General features: G+C 40.2%; 2 pseudogenes; one reads left to right on the top strand and one right to left on the bottom strand.

Annotated features, from left to right (window-relative positions):
* LOC118935745 (kinetochore-associated protein NSL1 homolog) overlaps nucleotides 1–15,847 on the top strand; it is a 59,143-nt pseudogene extending 43,296 nt beyond the window's left edge.
* On the bottom strand, nucleotides 5,452–6,430 carry LOC118935744 (translationally-controlled tumor protein-like; annotated as a pseudogene).
* Nucleotides 15,848–21,604: the final 5,757 nt, after the last annotated feature.

Raw genomic sequence — 21,604 nt, 5'->3', positions numbered from 1 at the left:
AACTGCACACAGGGAGGAGCCCCTGGGTTAATCCCCTGAGCTGCCGTGGGCAGGGCGGCCCTCAGGATGGCCTAGGGCACTGGCCGGGGTCACAGGCGAGCAGCGTGTGTTCTGCTGTGAGAACAAAGCCCCTTCGTGCTTTCTGGACTCTGCGCCTATCTCCGCTGTCTGTGCAGGTCAGCCGCATGCAGGGAGCACCCTCTGCGTTAATCCCCTGAGCTGCTGTGGGTGGAGCAGCCCTCGGGATTGCCTAGGGCAGTGGCAGGATTCTCAGGCAAGCAGTGTGTGTTCTGCTGCAAGAACAGAGCCCCTTCATGCTTCTCAGACTCTGCGCCCATCTCCGCTGTCTGTGCCGGTCAACCGTGCACAGTGAGCAGCCTCTTGATCTGGGCCAGTTAGCCGCATGCAGGGAGAAGCCTCTGTATTAAGCTGTGTGGTTGCTGTACGCAGGGTTGCTCCCTGGCTGTTCCACAGCAATGGCAGGTCAGCCAGTTTGCTTGCAGTGAGGGCAGTGGGGAAGGAACGGCGGGCTGCTTATCACCGTGAGGGGGTTCAGAGCTGTGTTGCCACCCAGGGGTTTAGGGCGCCTGAAGTTCCTTAAAGTTCCCAGCCTGCTGGGCTGAGTGTGCCAGGATGATTTAGTTCACTTGTTAAGCCCTTGTCCCTTTAAGACTTTTAAAGCGCGTGCTTTTCTTTTGTCCCAGGGCAGCCAGCTGTGCGAACGTGTTCGCAGTCTTAATCTCGGATTTTGCTTTTCCGCTCCTCTAATATCCAGCGCACCATGCAATGTGTGTCTGTGCTTCCGGGGCAGATCACCAGGCCTGGTTATTTAGCAGTCCTGTGCTTCCACTCCCTCCTCACTCTGATTGTTTTCCTCCCACCGCAAGTGAGCTGGGGTGGGGGGAGTGCTTGGGTCCCACCGGGTCACGGCTTTGTATCTTACCCTTTTCTGTGAAATGTTGGGTTCTTGCAGATGTAGTCTGGCTTGTGTACTGTATCTTCTGGTCACTCTTTTAGGAATAGTTGTATTTGCTATATTTTGAAAATATATATGGTTTTAGGAGGAGATTTCTGCCACCCTACTCATGCCACCATCTTGAACCTCCACCTCATGTGCTTTTTAATATGGTGAAATATGAAGTATACAGCACCACCTATGAAGTGTTTTGCCTAAAAATATTTAACTTCTAGTTGAAAGGAAGGAGAAGGGAATGGAGAAACAACTCATACTGCTTTAGGAGGAAGCAAGCAGACAGATTCAGATGGTGGAACTTCAACAAGTGAATGGTAAGATACTTCCAGGTTGTAGAAACATATAATAAAATAACAAACCAGCTATAAAGATATTTTAAGGACCATTGGAAAGTCTTGAATATATGATCTTTATTGTATAAGTGACTTCAGCATTTTACCTGTAGCTGGGGTGGTGTGGAGAGGTCTGGTTTTACCTACAGGACCAATGATATTCTTTTATATACCATCACCACTGCCTTTTATCTCTGATGTGGTCATGAAAAGAGGAAATTCAGTGATTTCAGAGTGAGGACCTAATTAATTATATGTTCCCTGGTTCTTAAACAAAAAAGAAATACTGCCTTTAAAACACAAAGTATTATAAGTACATCATAAAAAATTTAAATGAAACACTCCCACTCCCAGCATTAACCACTCTTAGCAGTTTGCTGTGGATATAGTATTTCCTGAATTAAATTACACTATGAATGTTCTTCAACTTCTTTCTTCTCCCCAATATATCCCAATATATTATATATATATACTTACAAATCTAATTCCTTCTTTTTGATGGCTGCATAGTATCCTTCAGTGTAGATCCACAATAATGTTTTTAACTCTATTGTTATACACCTATGCTGTCAACTTTTCACTATCACAAATATTACAAATATTCAGCAATAAGCCCACAGATATATTTTTGCAGATCTGTGCAAATATTTCTGTGCACAAAATTCTTAGAAATGACCTTGCTCAATTGGGACATTTTGTATACGAGGCCAAATTGACCTCTAAAATGTTTGTACCAATTTACCTCAACACAAACATAGATGTGAGTGTTCAAACCATACTCTTATGGTAAGACCTTCATATTTGGCTTTTCACTTAATGTAAAGTTGATGCATTTTCAATCATTCATAAACTACAATTGCCTTTGTTTTGACTGACCTTGTGATTTAAATCTTACTGGTGCTATGAAAGGCCAGGTGTAAATTGGTCAGTTAATTAAGTTTCTATAACCTGCTTATTCCTTTAACATGTCAATGATCTTTTGGGTCTGTAAGTCTTTTATTGTATTGGTTTTTTAGTAACAACAATATGAATAGCAAACATATTCATTAAACTTGATCATAAATGACTTTATTTCAAGGCTTGAGTCCTGCCATAAATCATTATGTATGGATTCCCCAGGTCATGCCTTTGGTTGGAGGGCAACACATGATACATGGAAAACACCTCCATTCTCTTTTACTACTATCGATTTTAGCATAAAACCTCCACAGTATAATATCTTGGTTGTTAGTCACATTGTATATTCATGTTTTAGTTATTTAACTCACACAGGGTACAATTTTAGCACTGCTATCTACTCTCCAAGTCTTTTATTCAAAAGTATGTATCCCTCAACTGTCTTGGATATTTTATATTTCAGCCCTGGAACCCCAAATCTTGGGCTTTCTGAATTTACATCACATGGGTGTGGAAGCAACCCCCAGGTGACTTTAAGAAAGCTATTTTTCTGCCAGGTCCTACACAAATTGTCAATTTCTTACATTTATCTTGTTTTTAGTTTTAAAACAACTCTACTGTGACTTATATAAAGGATATTACATAATTGCATTTGTTGTCACCAAATAAATGCTCTTTTCGAGTTAGAGAGAGGTCAGTTTGGGGAGGAGTGGCAGCAGTGCATAGAAGCATCCAAGTGTGAGTGTGTGTTTCAGCATGAAGGGGAAGTGGCTAGCTTCTGTTGTCCAGAAAAGACGGTGAGAAACCTGTAAGATCCTGTAAGATCAGAGTGTGCTGTCTTCTGAAGGGTGGTCAACCATCCTGGTTTGCCTGAATGGGTCTGTCCCAGGTTTACCACTGAAAGACCTTCGTTCTGGAAAACCTCTTAGCTCCTGGGATCCCTTGGCCACCCTAGCAGTGCAAACAGGCTCAGCTACATCTATTACTTCATCATTTTGTAGAAATGACAAAATGGCTATAAAAATTGTGGCAGTTTTAACATTTACATATAACAAAATGACCCACTTAAAACACCCCAAATTATTCATTATAACCGGGCTATTCACAAAATAATTTCAGAATTTTTAACAATATCAGTTTACACATAGCAGTTCAGTAATGGCCCATGTTAAAAACTGTAAGGTGAACATCTTCCTTTTTTTTTAGGGAGAAAATATGATTTTAAATACTCATATTTATTTCTAAATATCAGAGTTCTCGGTCATGAAGCAGAATCTCTCTAAATAGGGAATAACTTCCTAAGTTTAAGAGCAATGTGAAAAACTCAAAAGAAAGCAGCAGCAGGTTTAACAACATTAAAATGTTTAAAATCTATATGAGTCTATAAACAAAATTTTTTTAAAAATGAGAAGCTGGAAAAGAGGAGTGTAGAACAAATATGATAAATGGTAAATAACTGTACCAAATAAAGGCCTAATATATAGAAGGAAGAAAGACATCAAGAATCAAATAGAATAATGAGCAAAAAATATGCATTCACAATTCTTAAAAAAGAAAAAGAAAAAGCTAATCACTAGGCAAAAAATCCACTTAACCTCAATTATATGCAAATTATGCAATAACAAATACTGTTTAGCATAATTCAAATAGTGTACAATATTTTTAATTTATTATTATAAGGAATTCTGATTAAAGTACAGTAAGATGAATTTTTTCCCACTATGGTGAATATGTACATTTTTAACTTTCTGAAATTATTTCAATCATGTATACCAATAATCTGAAAAGAAGTGATGTTGATAAAAGAGTAACTTTAGGTTGATTGTACCCTTACGATGTTTAATGTGTTGGATCCACTGGCTGAATAGATTCAGGTTCATTGTTTTTCTTTTTTAGGCATGGGTACTATAATGAGGTGTTGTATACTTCATTTTGCATCATCTCAGGGGGCACAACATATCTGGTTTCTCCTTAGTAAGAAAAGTAACGCAGAGTAAGCCAGTCAGCCTTGATACCTAGAATGTAACTCTATTTCTTTTTGATGCATGTAAAATAATCAGAATCTGATAAAAAATAACCTTAGAAAGAAACAACAAACATTAGCTCTATTTGTAAAATATGAGAGTGTTTTTTTCTCATGTATGTCGTAAAAAAAGAAACTTATGTTAAGTGTGTAGTTGGTTATATATACCTTTTGAATACTTCAACCGTTGGTTCAAATATGATACGATTAGAATGCTGTTAGGGAAGCCTTCTTTCAGTTTTCTGAACCACACAGAAAAACCAGCATCAAAATGGGGATCCAGGATGCCCCGAAAACAGAACTACACTGCAATGCCATTTTGATCTGATCATCAGCCCAGGAATTTTCCAACATCAAACTCTACCACTCGGTCTAAGGAAGAATACTGTTCATATATTCAGTTTATTCTCATTTACTATCAGTGAATGAAACACATTTTTTTGGCCCCCAGGTCACCCTCTCCAATCTTTGTACCACATGAAATAAGTTTTTTGCCTCTGCTTAAAACAGCTAGATATGACACATCCACACATAAATTGATAGAGTTAAATGAATTCTTCTTTGGGGGAAGGGGCACCATTCCCCAGAGATGTGATTTCAAAAGAGTACTTGAAGATATGTATTTACCATCAAGGAGAGTACAATTAGAAGGCAGTAACTTTAGGGCTGCCATGCGACACAGATTCCACACTCCATACTGAATTATGGCATTCATGAGGATCAACAAAAGCTTACTAGATGGCATACAATGGATGGAATTTGGGGATAGTCAAATAATTATATGGCACAAGGTGATTAAAACATAGTCAGGAATTTTAGGTTGTTTGATACAAGCCTACTTTGAAATTTGGAGGTTATACCTTCAGCCTTTTCAGTCTACTCCCCGCGCCCTCTGTGGCCTGTCCTTCCCCTCTTAATACTGTGTATTAGAGGAAGAGGAAGTCCCATGAGCCTAGTCATTAATATTTCACAGGAAGAATCCTATCCTTCTGTATGAGTGTAATGAAAATATCCTGAGAATATACCTACAGTTAAATGTAAACAAAATATTTTCTTTCTTGCATAAAATTAACCTGAGTGTAGTATTATTTATTTGAAAATAAAAGAAATTCTCTATTGGAGTCATTAGAGTTTTATAACTTTATAACAGACTTAACTTGTTTTAATATCATTTTTTCCTGTAGTTTAATCATCACCTTAACAAGAGTGATTCAGTGTAATATCAAAAATCCCATCTGAATGTTTTATGAAACTTGAGAAGCCAACTCAAAAACTCAACTGAAAGATCCAATGTACAAGAGCATCCAGGAAATTTTTTAAAGAGCAATGAGGAAAGACTTGACTTTTTTTCTTTAGTTTAAATGCATTTTACTTTTAGCCTACATGATATGTTTTTTCTTTAAAAACATTATTGGAGCCTGTGCTCCAAATAAGGTCCAAATAAATGAAGAGCTCAAGGTGATATCAGTCCCATTTGTCTAAGTCCTGGTGTGTGGATGAAAAGCAGCAATTATGACGACAGGTGACATATCCAAATAGTCAAATTGTTAATATTTTTCCATGGCTAAACCATCCTTAAAGAAAATCATATATGGGGTCACACCATCCTCATGGTAGTCCAGCAGAGCAACCATGCCATCTGGACTCGTGTTTTCAACAATAAAGATCCGGTAGTTTTTGGAATTAGCAAGGATGTTCTGGAGCCCCTGTCATAAAAGGTTTTATTCTTTCTGGTGTCTGTTTTTCAAGTTTGCCTTTCATTGATTTCATATCGTCTTTCTTGTACTTCTTGTAGGCTTCTTTTGTGAAGCTGGTTCACTGCAAGTGATGGTTCAGGACAGTGTCAGCACCATGATTCCTGTGCTTTGGTAACTTTGCTCATGGCCCTCAGCAGAGGCATTTCCACCAATGAGCGAGTCATCAGCGTTACCCTCTGTCCTACTGACCACCTTCCCCTCCACCTCAAGGCACAGCCGGTCCGTGATCTCCCGGGTCTTGTAGATGTCAGAGAACATCTCCATGGCTGATGAGGTCCCAACAGATGATCATCACGGCGGCTGGCGGGAGAGGACTGCAGTGCTGGCATAGCAGGAGCCGAGAGCTACGGCAGCCAAGAGCGTGTTGCAGCGGGAGCGGCGCTTGCGTTGCGGGGTGGGGGTGGGGAGCTGAAAAGAAGACTTGACTTTCTAGAGAGCAAAAGATATTATAAAGGTATCAAAATTAAAATCAATAGGGTACTTACAGCACTCAAATTCACAGGCACAGAAAGTAGAGTGGTGGTGGTTTCCAGGGCTGGATGGAGGGAGGACTGGGCAGTTATTCTTGAATACGTATCGAGTTCTAGTTTAGTTCTAGTTTTGCAAGATGAGAAAAAGTCTAGAGATGGATGGTGATGATCACACAACATTGTGAAAGTACTCGACGTAAGTACTTAGTAAGAAAGTACTTGATAGCACTGACTTAAAAATGGTTAAGTACTGTTTTATGTTATCTATATTTTACACAATTTAAACTTTTTTTTAATATTAACAACAAAAACCATGTGATACTATCACAAGGAAATTACAGCAGTGGAAGCATGTATATTAGGCCATGCCTTCGTATTAGATATTATATATATATATATTAGTCTTCACATATATATTAATCGTCATACTGCTTCTCATGCTGGGGCTTCCCCCCCCCCAAGATCCACGCAGCCCAACCTGCCACAGACGCTTTGAACGCTCTTGAGGGTACCGGGTTTAAAAGGCTGGGCGCAGATCACTTTGACAGCAGCCTGGTGTAGCTTGAGGAGTGTTCCGTTTCTCGGCCTCACGCAAAGCTGGCAAGCTTTGGCTTCTCTAAGACGTCCTATAAAGTACTGTATCTGTCACGTTCACAGAGAGGCCCAAGATGAAGAGACCTGTCTCTCATCAGAGCGAGTGTCCAGCATACCAGGTGTCTGGACCCCTCCGTCGGTTACACTGATAGCGTCCCAGCCGGTCAGGCAGGGCTGCCTGGTGTGTCCTGAGGGCAGGTGTTAAGAACTGCGGGCTCTGGCGGGCTGCAGAACGGCTCCTTGTCCTCTGCCCTCTGCCCTGAGGGAATCAGGAGACGATTTTTCTCCATTATTTACTGTGGGAATCTGGTCAAGCTCCTGCAGGTAAATCTCACAATATTGTGGGGGATCCCTATGACTGGATACCCCTGGAGTTTTTAATTCTCACAGTTGAAGAGCCTCTGGCAATTTATCAATTACAGGTTAGGTTTTTCCTACCCAGCACGGTTCCCATAGCAGCTTCTGCTCATGGGTCTCCTCTTCTTTCAGTTGTTATTCTCTGTTCATCTGTCAGTCTCTCCAATCTTGAGGGCACCGGTCTGCACTGTACCCTCACTTCTCTCCTAGATTCTAGAAGAGTTTTTTAGTCTGTTCAGTCTTTTACTTGTCATTAGGACAGAGTGGTGGCTTTCAAGCTCTTTATATGCAGAACTGGAAACTGGAAGTCCATAGGCGTTTTCAATCAACTCAGGGGGGTTCCTTACATGCAGCCAGGGTTAAGAAACATGACCAGAGCCTGTAACCCCTCTGTCAGGGAAGGACATTGGCCACCAGGTGGCGCCCAAATAACACCAGTGGCTCCAGGAACGAATAGCTACCTAAGGACACTCCCAGCTCAAGGTCATCATCTCTGCAGTGAAAAGTTTAGTCACAGGTGTCTGTTTTTCATATTTCTTTTTTTTTTTTTTTTTTTGTAGAATACACACACACTAGTGCTTTGAATAGCAAATACATCAAAGATCATGATGGGGGTTATATGAAATGTGATTCAAAAGCTAAAAATAATAAAAAAATAGCCCTCACTCTCCAACTAAGATTTCCCTCAGTCCAAGATACCTAAGTAGAGCCTTTCTGCTTGCCATTGTCTGTTAAAGCTTACCATCTAAGCTGAAGACAGGTCCTGGGACTGAAACTACTTGATAATATAAAAATCTGGAAGTGAACAGTGGAGGCAGGTGTCCCTTGTGGCTGCTGTCCTGTCTGGGTGATGCAACAGTGAGGCTTGAATCCTCTACTACGGTACATTGAATGGGCTTCATTGTTTGGTTTTAACACACGGAGAGTGGGAAATTCCTGGTTAAGAGGGGTTACAGTGGACAGGAGTGAGCCGCAGATCTCTTAGGACAGGTCTGAGAGGCAAGCGCACCTTTCCCCTTTTACCTAACCCCGAGTCAAAGTCCAGCCTTTAGTCTTAGCTGCTTGGTCTCAAAAGTTTAAGGCAAAGTTCACCGTTCAGTTTGTCACCGTCAAGGGAAGCTGTACTCCCGAAGGTTCATGTCCCAAATACTTGCCATCACTTTGCTGGGAGAAACCTTGTGGCAGGATACCCAACTCTGTGCCTAAATAGTCAACTCTCATATCTTCAGGTCCTTTTGTGAGCCAGGCGCTATGCTAAGGATTTGTGTATGTCCACAAATAAACTCCCTAGATTGTGAATACCACCTGCAAAATAGCTATTACTGTCGCATTTTACAGATGCAGAAGCTTGAGCACAGAGAAGTTAGTTCACCAGAAGGCACACATGTCTGATGCTGTGGCCATGTACGCCAAATCAGACAGACCTGGGATGAAAACCCAGCCACACCACTGACAGGCTGTGTAAACTTGGCAAGCCTATCATCTCCCTGAGGCCCCATTTCCTTATCTGTAAGATGGATTGTTAAGGAAATCAAACAACATGCAGGAAAGCAGCTAGTAAGATACCTGAACACAGTAGGCACTTCAAAAAAATGTCTGTCTGTCCAGCTTTCCTTCCTCCCATATTCTTTGCAGCTGGAGTAAGATGGGTGATCAGATTTTAGCTCTTAAAAGAGAGCGTGGTCCACCATTCCATTTCTTCCAAACACCTCCAGCTCTGGGCACTCACTGTTAACATGGTGCCACTCCCTTCCTGTTGGACAATAAAGCCCTGGCTTACATGTGCCTGTACCTAGGCGTAAAGACAAACATGGGAATTCCCAGTAAATGTGCTGAGATGCCGAAACACTCTTAACCAAAGGAAGAAACTTCTTCCCAGGAGATTCGTAGTTCTTCAAGTGTCTGGCAGCATTTGAAGGCCCTCAGGCGGGAGGCAGACTAGGCCAGCACAGATGGTTCTAGGGGCATATACCCTAAAAGAATTCTACATTTTTGTTTTTATATCATTAAGTACAAATACTTGAACAACTTTATGGTTACTAGACTCCCCCCATTATCAAGTCCCCCCCACATACCCCATTACAGTCACTGTCCATCAGCATAGTAAGATGCTATAGAATCATTACTTGTCTTCTCTGTATATACTGCCTTTCCCGTACCCCGCCACATTGTGTGTGCTAATTGTAATGCCCCTTTTTCCCCCTTCTCCCTCCCTTCCCACCCATCCTCCCCAATCCCTTTCCCTTTGGCAACTGTTAGTCCATTCTTGGGTTCTGTGAGTCTGCTGCTGTTTTGTTTGTTCAGTTTTTTCTTTGTTCTAATACTCCACAGGTAAGTGAAATTATTTGATACTTGTCTTTCTCTGACTGGCTTATTTCACTGGAATTCTACGTTTTTAAAGTTGACCTCAGAATTTTTTATCGTGTTATTTCTTGCACATCACAAAAATTAACATTTTTAAGGAAAACATTGACATCGTTCTTTTAGATGTACACAGTGGGAAAGAATACAAAAAAAAAAATTTAAGTCCCAGTTCATTCACTTAAAACATACGTGAACATGGACTAACTAGTTTTAAGAAACATTTTATATCATTCTTTCTTCCCCTTGACCTCAGAATTTTACATAAAAATATATCTTTATGTTTCAAAGGTTTTTATTTTAATTGATTACCTTATCATCCATATCTGCAATTAAAATATGGGAAATTGATTTTAATTTTTCAATTTCATGTGACTATTAAGTTCTAACTGCTCAAAAAATTCTATATTGCCTTTCATTGCAATTATTACTGATATAAAATTAGCCAAATCATCTTAATTATACATTTTTGCATTTCTTAAATGTAAGATTTTAAGTTACATTAAATATATTTAAATTACATATGTATTAGTGAAATGGCTGAGGCTTTTTTGTTGTTGTTAGTTTATATATCCATGATAAATCATACTTATTATTAGAATTAGAGGTCAGCATAAATTCTATTCCTGTTTCCATTCTTATATATATAATATATAATATATGTATTCCTATAAACAACTAGAAACATGTTTACACATATCACTGAGTAGAATTGGAAGGACTCTTGTCATGCAATGTCATTCAACTTTTTTAATATTCTTGAGTTATATGTCAAAAAGTCCCATAATGATCTAATGTTATTCTGTGCCCTTCAACACATATATGTCTAAGCAATGAAAAACACAAAACCTTGCCTTCAGTTTATGGTTTCTTGATTAATACCAGCAATTAATATTCCAGAGTACCCTCTGTGTGGTGCTCCAGAGGTGAAACAGCATAGTGAGGAATGAAATAGGAGAGTGAGATGCCTTCCTTTTGGAAAGTGAGATAAACAGGATTATAAAAAAAGAAAGGAAAAGCTTCGTGATGCCTGGGCCGCGAACACATTTTATCAGGCAGATGTAGAGGTTTCCTGTATCCTGTGCTGGCGAGCTGATTTAATAACATAGACTTGTAATATGTAAAGCAAAAGTGGACAGACTTAGAAGGATAAGCAGCCAAATCTGTAATTACAAGGGAATATTTAATATACTCATCTCAGTAATTAATAGGACAAGCAGAAAAAGAATCAATAAGGGATACAGATTTAAAAAGCACAAATACCACACTTGACATTATACACATGTGTAGACCTACAATAGTCATCTGCAGAAATACACGCTTCACATCACACCTGTAACATTTACACAAGCTGACTGTACAGTAGGCCATAAATCAAATCTCAGTAATTTCAAAGGATTAGGTATGATGTAATTAAGATAGAAATCAATACTAAAAACATAATGGAGAATCCATTCTTCCCAATGACATATTGACATAGCTGGTGACTTCAGAGATGTCAAAGCTATAACTTCCCATTGGATCATATTAGGATGTCCCTTGAGATCTGTCCATTTACACTTACAGAATTCTTAAGTAATCCCCAATCCAAATCAATACAAGGAAACCCCAGTAGAGAAATGGGCAAATTCTTAGGAAGCATGTCTCAAAGGAAGAAATCCAAAAGGTCAATAAACATATCAAAAAGTTCAACATCACAAAAATACGAAGTAAAACTACAAGATGACACAAAACACTGGTCAGACTGCCAAAAACCTTAATGTCTTCCAACACTGATTGGAATAATCTCATCATTGCTGGTAACGAGAATTGGGACAACCACTTCCAAATCACTTTAGCACCACCTAGTAAATCTGAAGACACCTATAACCAGTGATTCAGCTCTTCCCTTACCAGAGCGAACTGCACTGCCAGAGACACATACAAGGGAATTCTCAGCAGCATTGTTCATAATCGCCCCACACTAGAAACGACCCAAAAACCCATCACTAGTGCAATGAGTAAATAAACTGTAGTGCAACATATGATAAGATGCTATGCTACATTCAAATCTGTGAATGGATCTTACAAAGTTAAAATAAATCCAATATACTTTTCTGTAAACTCTGTGTTGAAATGAACCTAACATACATAAAGAAGAGATACAAATTATCATCGTACAGCTCAATGGCTTTTCACAAAGTGAACATTCCCATGTAACCAGCACCCAAGAGTCTATTTTATTTTTGGAAAAGAAATATATTACCCCACTGGATGATGAGTTTCTTTAGAGCAAGGATAGCCATATCTTTTATTGTTTGTGACCTTTACCCAATGCTTGGTGGGAGGGTAAGTTCTCTAGTTTGTTGCATGATATATGCAACAATCTTTTGATTGGTGCCACCAAATAAAAAGAAAATGACTGGGTGCAGGGAACTTCCATATGTCTTTCATTTTCCTTATCTGTTTAATAATAATCCTTTGTGTTTCATTACCTTTTGACTCTGCTGATGCCTTTCACACCCTCTATCTCATTCAATCCTCATAGTGATCCTAGAGGTAGACCAAGTCGGTATTACTTCTCCATCTGTCACAGTGGTGGAAATTGAGTCTCAAAAAAACTGAAAGTCTTGGCCAATCAGCTGGATACCGGATGGGCTAAGATGAGGATGCTGTGGTCTGCTTTGCCTTAATGCAGCGTGCTTTCCCCTCCACAGCATGGAACCGGTCCACTGGACTCATCAGACTCCAAGAGGCTTCTTACAGCTCCAACATCCCGTGGTGCTTCGGGGCCCCAGACCCCAAAAAAGAATTGAAGATGACCTGTTTGGGACCAGAGGGAGGCAAATGCAACAGTGACTGCACCAAGCAGTACCTGATTAAACTGTGGACATGGGCTTAGGGAAACTTCGGCACACTCCTTTTTAGTGTCAATGTGCTGTGTTTTTCTGAACAAAGTTTATTGACAATTTTTTTTAGAAAAAATTTATGACTAGGATACAGTTTATCGTGTGTATATTGATCTATATAATCAATAAAGTTGATTTTTTTTAAGTGATGAGTATCACTGGTGGTCCCATAGGTGGTTGACACAGTCTGGAGCCTTCTCACTGGGTCAGCACTGGCCCCAATGGCAGACTTGAACTCCAGGTCAAGATCTGTGATGTGAGAACTTTAAATTACCCTTGTGGGACACAGACACAAGAAAATACCTGAACAAATGGAAGTTTACCATATGCATGAGAAGCATCAATCAGTATGTCAAAGCTGTCAATTTTCCTTAGTTAACATATTGTGTGTGTGTGTGCGCGCGTGTGTGTTTGATTTTGGGGGTTTTTCAGTCTGTATATTTATATCTAGATAGGCTGGTTCTAAATTTTAATAGCAAGACAACAAGCAAGCAATAATATTCAGAGGAATTCTGATAAGAATAATGAGAAGCCAACAGCCCTATCAGATATTAAAACAAAACTATAATAATAATAAATATGGTACTGAAACCAATGGAAAATAATAAAACTCATAAATAAATCTAAATACAAAGAAAAATGTGGTAATAAAGGTGATAGTTTTAATCAGTGGGGAAAGGATGGATCATTTAATAAATAGTATTGCAACATCTGGGTAACCATCTGGGAAAATTAAAGTTAAAGCCCATGTCGTACAACTTACATAAGGACAAATGACAAATGGATCAAAATTTATGTGTAAAAAATGCAAGAAGTCAAGAAATTCAGATGGCCAACAGACACATGAAAAGATGCTCCACATCGCTTGTCATCAGAGAAATGCAAATTAAAACCACAATGAGATATCACCTCACACCAGTAAGGATGGCCACCATCCAAAAGACAAACAACAACAAATGTTGGCGAGGATGTGGAGAAAGGGGAACCCTCCTACACTGCTGGTGGGAATGTAAGCTAGCTCAACCATTGTGGAAAGCAATATGGAGGTTCCTCAGAATGCTCAAAATAGAAATACCATTTGACACAGGAATCCCACTCCTAGGAATTTACCCTAAAATGCAGCACTCCAGTTTGAAAAAGACAGATGCACCCCTATGTTTATTGCTGCACTGTTGACAATAGCCAAGATATGGAAGCAACCTAAATGTTCATCAGTAGATGAATGGATAAAGAAGATGTGGTACATATACACAATGGAATATTATGCAGCCATAAGAAAAAAACAAATCCTACCATTTGCAACAACATGGGTGGATCTGGAGGGTATTATGCTCAGTGAAATAAGCCAGGTGGAAAAAGACAAATACCAAATGATTTCACTCATCTGTGGAGTATAAGAACAAAGGAAAACTGAAGGAACAAAACAGCAGCAGAATCACAGAACCCAAGAATGGACCAACAGTTACCAAAGGGAAAGGGACTGGGGAGGATGGGTGGGAAGGGAGGGATAAGGGCGGGAAAGAAAGAGGGCCTTACGATTAGCATGTATAATGTGGGGGGGGGGCACGGGGAGGGCTGTGCAACACAGAGAAGACAAGCAGTGATTCTACAGCATCTTACTATGCTGATGGGCAGTGACTGTGAAGGGGTATGTGGGGGGGGACTTGGTGAAGGGGGGAGCCTAGTAAACATAATGTTCTTCATGTAATTGTAGATTAATGATACCAAAATAAAAAAAAATGCAAGAAGTCAAAAAGTATTAGAACAAAATAAGGGAGAAAAAACTTTGGTATGGGAAGTGAGGAATCCCTTTCCATGACAAAAATCCAGAAGCCATGCAAAAAGGGAGAAAAACTATAAGCTTTATAAAAACAATAAAACTATAGATATGAAACATGGAAATTATATTGTACCAGGTTATTTTATGCAACATTATTTGTAATACCAGAAGATCAGAAGCCATCTAAACATCCATCGATAGATGATTGGTTAAACAAGTTATGATACTTGCATACAGGGGAAAAATCATGTGATTGTTAAAAATAATAACAAAGCTCTTGATGTACTAAAATGAAAACATCTCTGAGATATGTGAAATAGTACAAGACTGTGTACATGGTGTTTTACCGTTAGTGTGCAAAGAAAAGGGAATATATCTTTGGTGTATAGATACACATACACATACATATATAAAATCTCTGAGATATTCACAAGGATGTGGCAAAAATAGTTGCTTCTGAAGAGTAGTAGAACTGACAAGGATGGAAGGGTTGAGTTTCCACTACATATAACCTTTTATTACTTTTGCATTAAAGACAATGCCAGTGTATTACCTATTCATAAGCACTTCAATATATGAAAATAAACAGGAATGAAAAAGAACATAGCAGGTCAGTGGACTAAATTGAATCTATTGAAGGGCCCAACCACATGAGGCTGGTGCTGCCGCAGGGTGAAGAAAATGAAGGGTAACAGATCAGAGAAGGCCCCCTGTCAGGCTCATGTTGGAGGGGGCTCTCCCAGTGAGTGGCTGGATGCTTCTGATCTACTGCCTGACACCCCTCAGCCCCCCTACCCCCAACTGGAGAAGCCACCACTCGCTCTCCGCCATCTACAGAGCCAGAAGCTGTGGTCCTGATCATCCCTCCATGCAGCAACCGCCACACGTAGGAGGGACAGGTTCCCAGGTAAGTTCCTGACACCTGAGGTGGGCGCCTCTCCCTCCAGGCACTCTGGCCTCTCCTGTATAGTAATAAACATCTCTGAGGAGGGCCCAACATGGGAGGACGGCCCTCCTGGAATTCACCAGCCCCTCATGAGAACACACTACCTCCATCCCCATGAAGGCCACCCCATGAAGAAGGCCCATTTCTTTTTTGTGATGAGAACATTCAACATCTACTCTCAGCCTCCTCTCGGCTGTACCCCTGCAATGGTCTCCAAGGGGCTGACACTTTGGGGACCCTGGCTCACCCCCTTACAGAGCATGCTTCTGATGACCCAGTCTCAAGGACTGTCTCACTGAGGATAGACGGAGAGCTGCCTCACTTTACCCCTTCCAGGGGACACAGCAAAATCTGATTCACCGATTTAGGAGAGCTACTGAAGAACATCGTTGTCCAACATCACAAATCTGCCACCTCTACTTGCAAGCAATGTAGACGTAGATGCTGCTAACAGGTCTCGCTCCTCAGATTTCACCTACCTTACTAGACCCTAAATTCATTTTTTTTTCTTTTTCTGTTGAATTTCAAATACACAGAATTAGTGGTAATACTTAGTTCATAGTGCAACAATACCGTCTATCCACCCACGGCCTTCTTTCATTGCATTTACTCCTTCCTTCCTGCAGCTGCTAGAACTTCTAAAAACATAGTTGTTACCTGTCTGTAGCTCCCCTATCCGCCCCTCCTCCTCCCCACCCCAGGTAACCACTGTCCTCAACCGTATACTTATAATCCCTTCACATTTTTAAGTCTATCACATAAAGCAGAGAGTAAAATTATATTTACTTAGTTGTTAACCGGAGCAAATATTAGACAGGTAAAAATTAATCTATCATATACCTTGAACTCAGAAGAACTAAACTGCCACAAACACATGGTGAACACTTTTTCTTGTTTCAACCCCAAAATACAATTTGTTGCAAGCATGAATTTTAATGAAAATTTCAAGGGACTTCATCTGTCTTTCACATTGTAATGCACCCCTTCTCTTTTCCATTACCCCCATTCCCCTACACAATCAAGGAATTTTAAATCCTGCTCATTTGTCCTCCCATTAAACACATCCTTAGCAAGGAAATCCAATACCAGTCATTTACTCCTTATTGTAAATTTAATTTGTGGGCTACTTCTCTCAAGGTTACTTACATTTTAAATATCTCCATTTGAGAAATGAGAGAGATTTGTGTTCGGTTAAGAGAACTTCATTCCAACAAGGAGATAAAGAAGGTATTTTAAGAGAATTGAAATTTCCTTTCCACCAGAATATGACTCATATAAAAATATAACAGAAGGAAACTTGTAGCCCCTTATCTAATGGGAATCTTGGTTCAATAAGATCTCTTAGGCCTGCTTGGGCCACATTACAAGTGTATCTTTAAAAAAAATGTTTGTTTTTAAACCTTAGCTATATAAAATTGAGGTAATTCCTCTCCTCAATTCATGACCCACTCTTCAAAATGTTCTTGCAAAGCCCCTCTTGTATTTCAGTTGCTCACCTCCTCCTTCAGCTCCTCTTCAATCCCCTTTTCCTGACACGCAATCACTTTTAATCAGTCTTTCCAGTTGACCATTTTCCCCCCAGCTTTATTGAACTGTAACTGAGATACAACACTGTAAGTTTAAGGTGCAGGAGGTGTTGGTCTGATGCGCTAACATACTGTGAGATGATTACCACAGCAGCCGCTGCATTAGTCAACACCTCCATTCTGTCACATAATTGCCATTTCTTTCTTGTGGTGAGAACATTTAAGATCTACTCTCTTTTGCATTATTCACTTCATTCATGTAAAACAGAATTTGTTTTGTTCTTTTTTTATGATCTCTATCTTTTTGTTAAACTCTCATTTTTCTCATATATTGTTTTACTGATTTAATTGTCTTTCTGTGTTTTCTTGTAATTCACTGAATTTCTTTAGAACAGTTATTTTGAATTCTTTATCAGGTAAGCTGCAGATCTCTCTGCCTTTGGGAGTGGTTTTGGAAGAGTACTGTGACTCCTTGGCAGTGTCCTATTCCCTTGAGTTTTCGTGTTCCTTGGGTGTTGCTGTCTTCACATTTGAAGGATCGAATCAGTCACTAACTCGTCTTTACTATCTTGCTTTTGGGAGAGAAACACCTTCCACCTGCCCTGATAGAGCTTCTGAGGCTTTTTCAGAACGTCTGTCGGTACACGTGCTCCAAGCTTCTTGCTCCATTTTGTGGCAGAATGCTTAAGCCTGTATGCTTTCTCTTTATACTGAAATCACCAGGCTGAACGCTGAAAGACTCCCTTTTGTTTTCCCAAAGGTGGTGCTCAAGCTCACGTTTGTGATCCCTCCCTTGTGCACGGACTGGGGACGGCTTTCCGCATGTTCTCGCTAGCCATCTGCCAAAGCTCGCTCTCACCGCCACCACCAGGAGCACACAGGGAGCTGGCCGTGGTGGATGGGTGTGTGGGTCAGATGCACACAGCACTGTGGGTGCCACGGACCAGTTGGGAAATCCATGGTCAAGGTGACTCCAGTGGCTCATGGACAGGCTACCTGATGGAGTCCACAGCATAGTTAGTAGGATCTGGGAGTCTACCTGCCACTCTCCCAGCCTCTTGCAGCTCCATTCATGAAGCTCATGATTCAGTACTCTGCATGTGCTAAGAGAAGCCAACCTCTTTGGGAGCACCCCGCACAGCTGCAGAGGCCCAGTCACATTCCCAGAGAAATCACAGGTGGAGGAGACCTCTCTGGGCCCTAAGCCGTGCCACCTTAGGGGCAGGGGTGATGCAGTAAAGTTGGACAATTCCTCTTGCCCTCTCCAATGCATCCAAACTCATGTGTTTTGCTCCAACGGTGTACTCGAGCTTCTTCACGGGAAACCTGAACTTCCGCAAAGGCCTTCTCATCTGTGGGTGATTTGCTTGATAAGACAGTGTTTCCCAGGGGCTCCTAAACCATGGCAGAGAAGGGCTGGAGCCAGTTCACAGCCACCACAGGATCCACAGCCGGGACCAAGGTCTGTGTGCCTAGGTATGCAGGTGGGCGAGACGTCTCCCAGGTCCCTTGTGTATGTCGCTGGGTCCCACAGCTCCCACAAAGCACTTCTCACCATGGATGGATGCCAAATTGTTGTTGGGGGAGGGGACACAAATGAGGGACGTCTTATTCAGCCATGATGCTGACATCATTCTGTGAATTTTTAAACAGAAATCATAATAGTGTTACAAAATGTATTTTTACTCCCTGTTATGTTAATAAAATGTATCCATGCTGTTGGTGTTACCATGGTACATTTTCTCCACTTTTTGATGTTTTAGAATTATTGAGGATTCTGAGAGCTTTTGTTTATGAAAGTTATATCCACTGATACCATGTTAGAAGTTAAATTTTAGAATTTAAAAATATTTCTTAGTTTGCCTTAAAATAACAATAATAACCCACTGCATAATAACATTAACAAACTATGTTATGAAACATAACTGTATTTTCAAAAATTAAAAAATTTGGTGAGAAAACTGAACCATTACTTTAATTTTTTCAAATCTTCTTAAAGCTGGCCTAAAGGAAACACCCAGATCCTTCTATCTGCTTCTCCAATTAATTTGCTGTGATATGTTATTTGGTAGAAGTATATGACAATAACCTGATTCCATATAGATTTATAATTAGAAAAGGGAAGAATATTTCAATAACCTTTTCAGATCATTGTGACCAGTTTTTTAGGTGAGTTGTAATGTAGAATCTGAAACCGTATCAGTACACATTTTGTATGCTGTTACATTAAAATCCATTGGTTTAGCTTGCAGTTTGAATGGATTTTTATGGATGCATGATTTGTAATAATCAGATTGACACTCGTACTCTGACCTCACGTACGATGGCCACGTGTTGTCCAGAGGAAGCCCAGGTCGCTGAGAGGCACGAGGTGGCTCCACAACTTGGAGCGCTGCACCCTTGAGAGTGTCCCGTCTTCCAGCTCACAGTGATGCCCTGAGGTTTATGGGCATTGGGTTACATGGATTTGCAGGCTATATTACCTTCTTTTGCATTTAAGTAATCTTCCCAAAATGCTGTAAAATTGAACCTTCAAAGGGACCTTGGATCAAAGATAACACTAATAAAGCAAGCACAATTGAACAACAAAAAAGGGCAAACCTGACGTATCTCCTGCCAGTTTACAAGGTTGAAAACAGCAATCATCAGATAATCAGGTCTGACACAAAGAGTCAGCTGACAAGACTTGGATTTATCAAGAAGACTATTGGAGATATTATGTACACACACTATTGTAAGCTATCATATCACCTCAAGTATACACTAAGTCTTAAGATATTAGCTATGGCAGTATAAGGTAACACGTTTAAATAGCTCTATGTAGGTGTGTGTGTTTAGAGAAGAGGCATCAGAGAAATTCCTTTTTTGTAAAGAGAGTTCAAAATAATCTTTGCTGTCAATAGGAAAATATAAATTATTCAATCTTGATTGCATTTGACTTAAGTGAATACAAGACGTCGGACACAGATTGTTGCTCCAAGTTACGAAATATTTCCTGACTATTTCCAAGAAATAAAAACACATTAGAAATAGTGACTGAGAATTAATGCAAGGGTGCTGAATATCTTGCATCTATTTCATCAATAAGAGACAAAAGAAAGGCTGTGTTCAAACCTCAAAATTGGGTGCCATATGTCCAATAATGGAACACCCATTTAACACATAATTTATAATTGAGCGTAAAGTTCAACTAAGTCTCTAGTTCAGTTATTAAGTGTTCAATGCCAGGCCCTGCATGACAATGGTGAGGATTATATTGCTGTTCTGAAGAGCAATGGGAAATTCTCTTCTCTTTTTTTTTTATTTTTTAAATAAAAAAGAATTGTTTTTAAAATCTCCTTACAAAGGGGAAACAGAAGTTCATTCTGTTGCATTTTTTGCAGGATCCAAACATAGAAAACAAATTTATCTGATAGGTAAATTACATACTTAGAAATAGTTTAAATGTGAGAGTCATGACATATGAACACCTTTTGTGTTTGGCCTGGATAAAATACTTTGTTGTTCATTGAGCTGATCAGCTCACAGTTTAACACAACCAGGTAGGTATCCCCTCCTTCTCCTATTCAGCCTGCAAGGGGAGGAATGATTACTTTCCCCTTGCATGCTTACAGTGCTTCATACATAAATGTAATCGGGCCCTGTCCACACAGAGCCATAGTCATGGCTCATATTGCCATGCAATTGACTAGATGAAATTCTTCAAAGGATGAACCCACTTTTCATTTTTTCCTGTATCTCCAGAGTGACTGATATATGGCAGACATTAGTATTTATAAAATTAATGTGTTTTACTGAATTATTCCTGAACTTCTTTGGATTTCAGAGGCTATATATTCTGTAGTAGATGTGGCATTCCAATCCATCTACCAAGTATTTTATCGGTGATAAAATATTGATGGCCTTGTGACCAAGTATAGAAATGAGAACGGAAGCTCTGTACATATTTTTATGTATATACTAACTGGTGATACTCTTCCTCTTCCTCTGGTATTCTACATGAGGAATGCTGTTGGTGCTTAATTTCACAATGAATTCACTAGACCGTGAGAAGACACATCCAATTAGATGGGGAAATTCACCTGGAGATCTTGGATCTGATATGAATATGATAATTGATGGGATCTGCAACTCCTCTTATTAAAGGGAAGGAGAAAGCATTTGTAAAAGAGCGGTGCTTCGGGTTTGAAGTTGTTAAATAAAGGTGGAAGGGTAAAAATGAATGCGGAATAGTAAAAGAGGGTCTGCTTCCATCAGATCCATTCCAGCCAGATCCTCTTCCGCTGCCCTGCTCTGCATCCCCAGGCTGATCCCTGAACGCTCCATTTCCTAGGCCCCTGGATGGGTTTGGCCAGTGGGAGGCCCTGGAAGGAGACTATTGGGAGGGAGGAAGGGAGAATCCACAGTGTTTCCCCCCAAGCCCTCTTCACCTCAGGTGGCATCTCTGGAAATAGCTGGATTTCATCTGTGGTTCTAGCTCCCGTGGAAAACGTCTGCAATGACGCTAGAGCTCCTGCCAGTGACTCCAGGCCTAGGCTGTGGTCACAGGGCCTTTTCCCTTTCTCCTTATACCTCACAGTGCAAGTGCCTTCTTTTGCTAACCTTTCAGCTATTTAATTTCCCCTAGTCTCTATCTCAGCATTCGTATCACCTTTGTGACCAATTCCCTGTATTAAATTCCTTTTGTTCTAAGTTCTCTT

The sequence above is a fragment of the Manis pentadactyla genome, chromosome 11 (assembly GCF_030020395.1).
Source record: "Manis pentadactyla isolate mManPen7 chromosome 11, mManPen7.hap1, whole genome shotgun sequence".
In the NCBI taxonomy this organism is placed as follows: domain Eukaryota; kingdom Metazoa; phylum Chordata; class Mammalia; order Pholidota; family Manidae; genus Manis; species Manis pentadactyla.
This window is presented reverse-complemented; position numbering and strand designations above follow the sequence as displayed.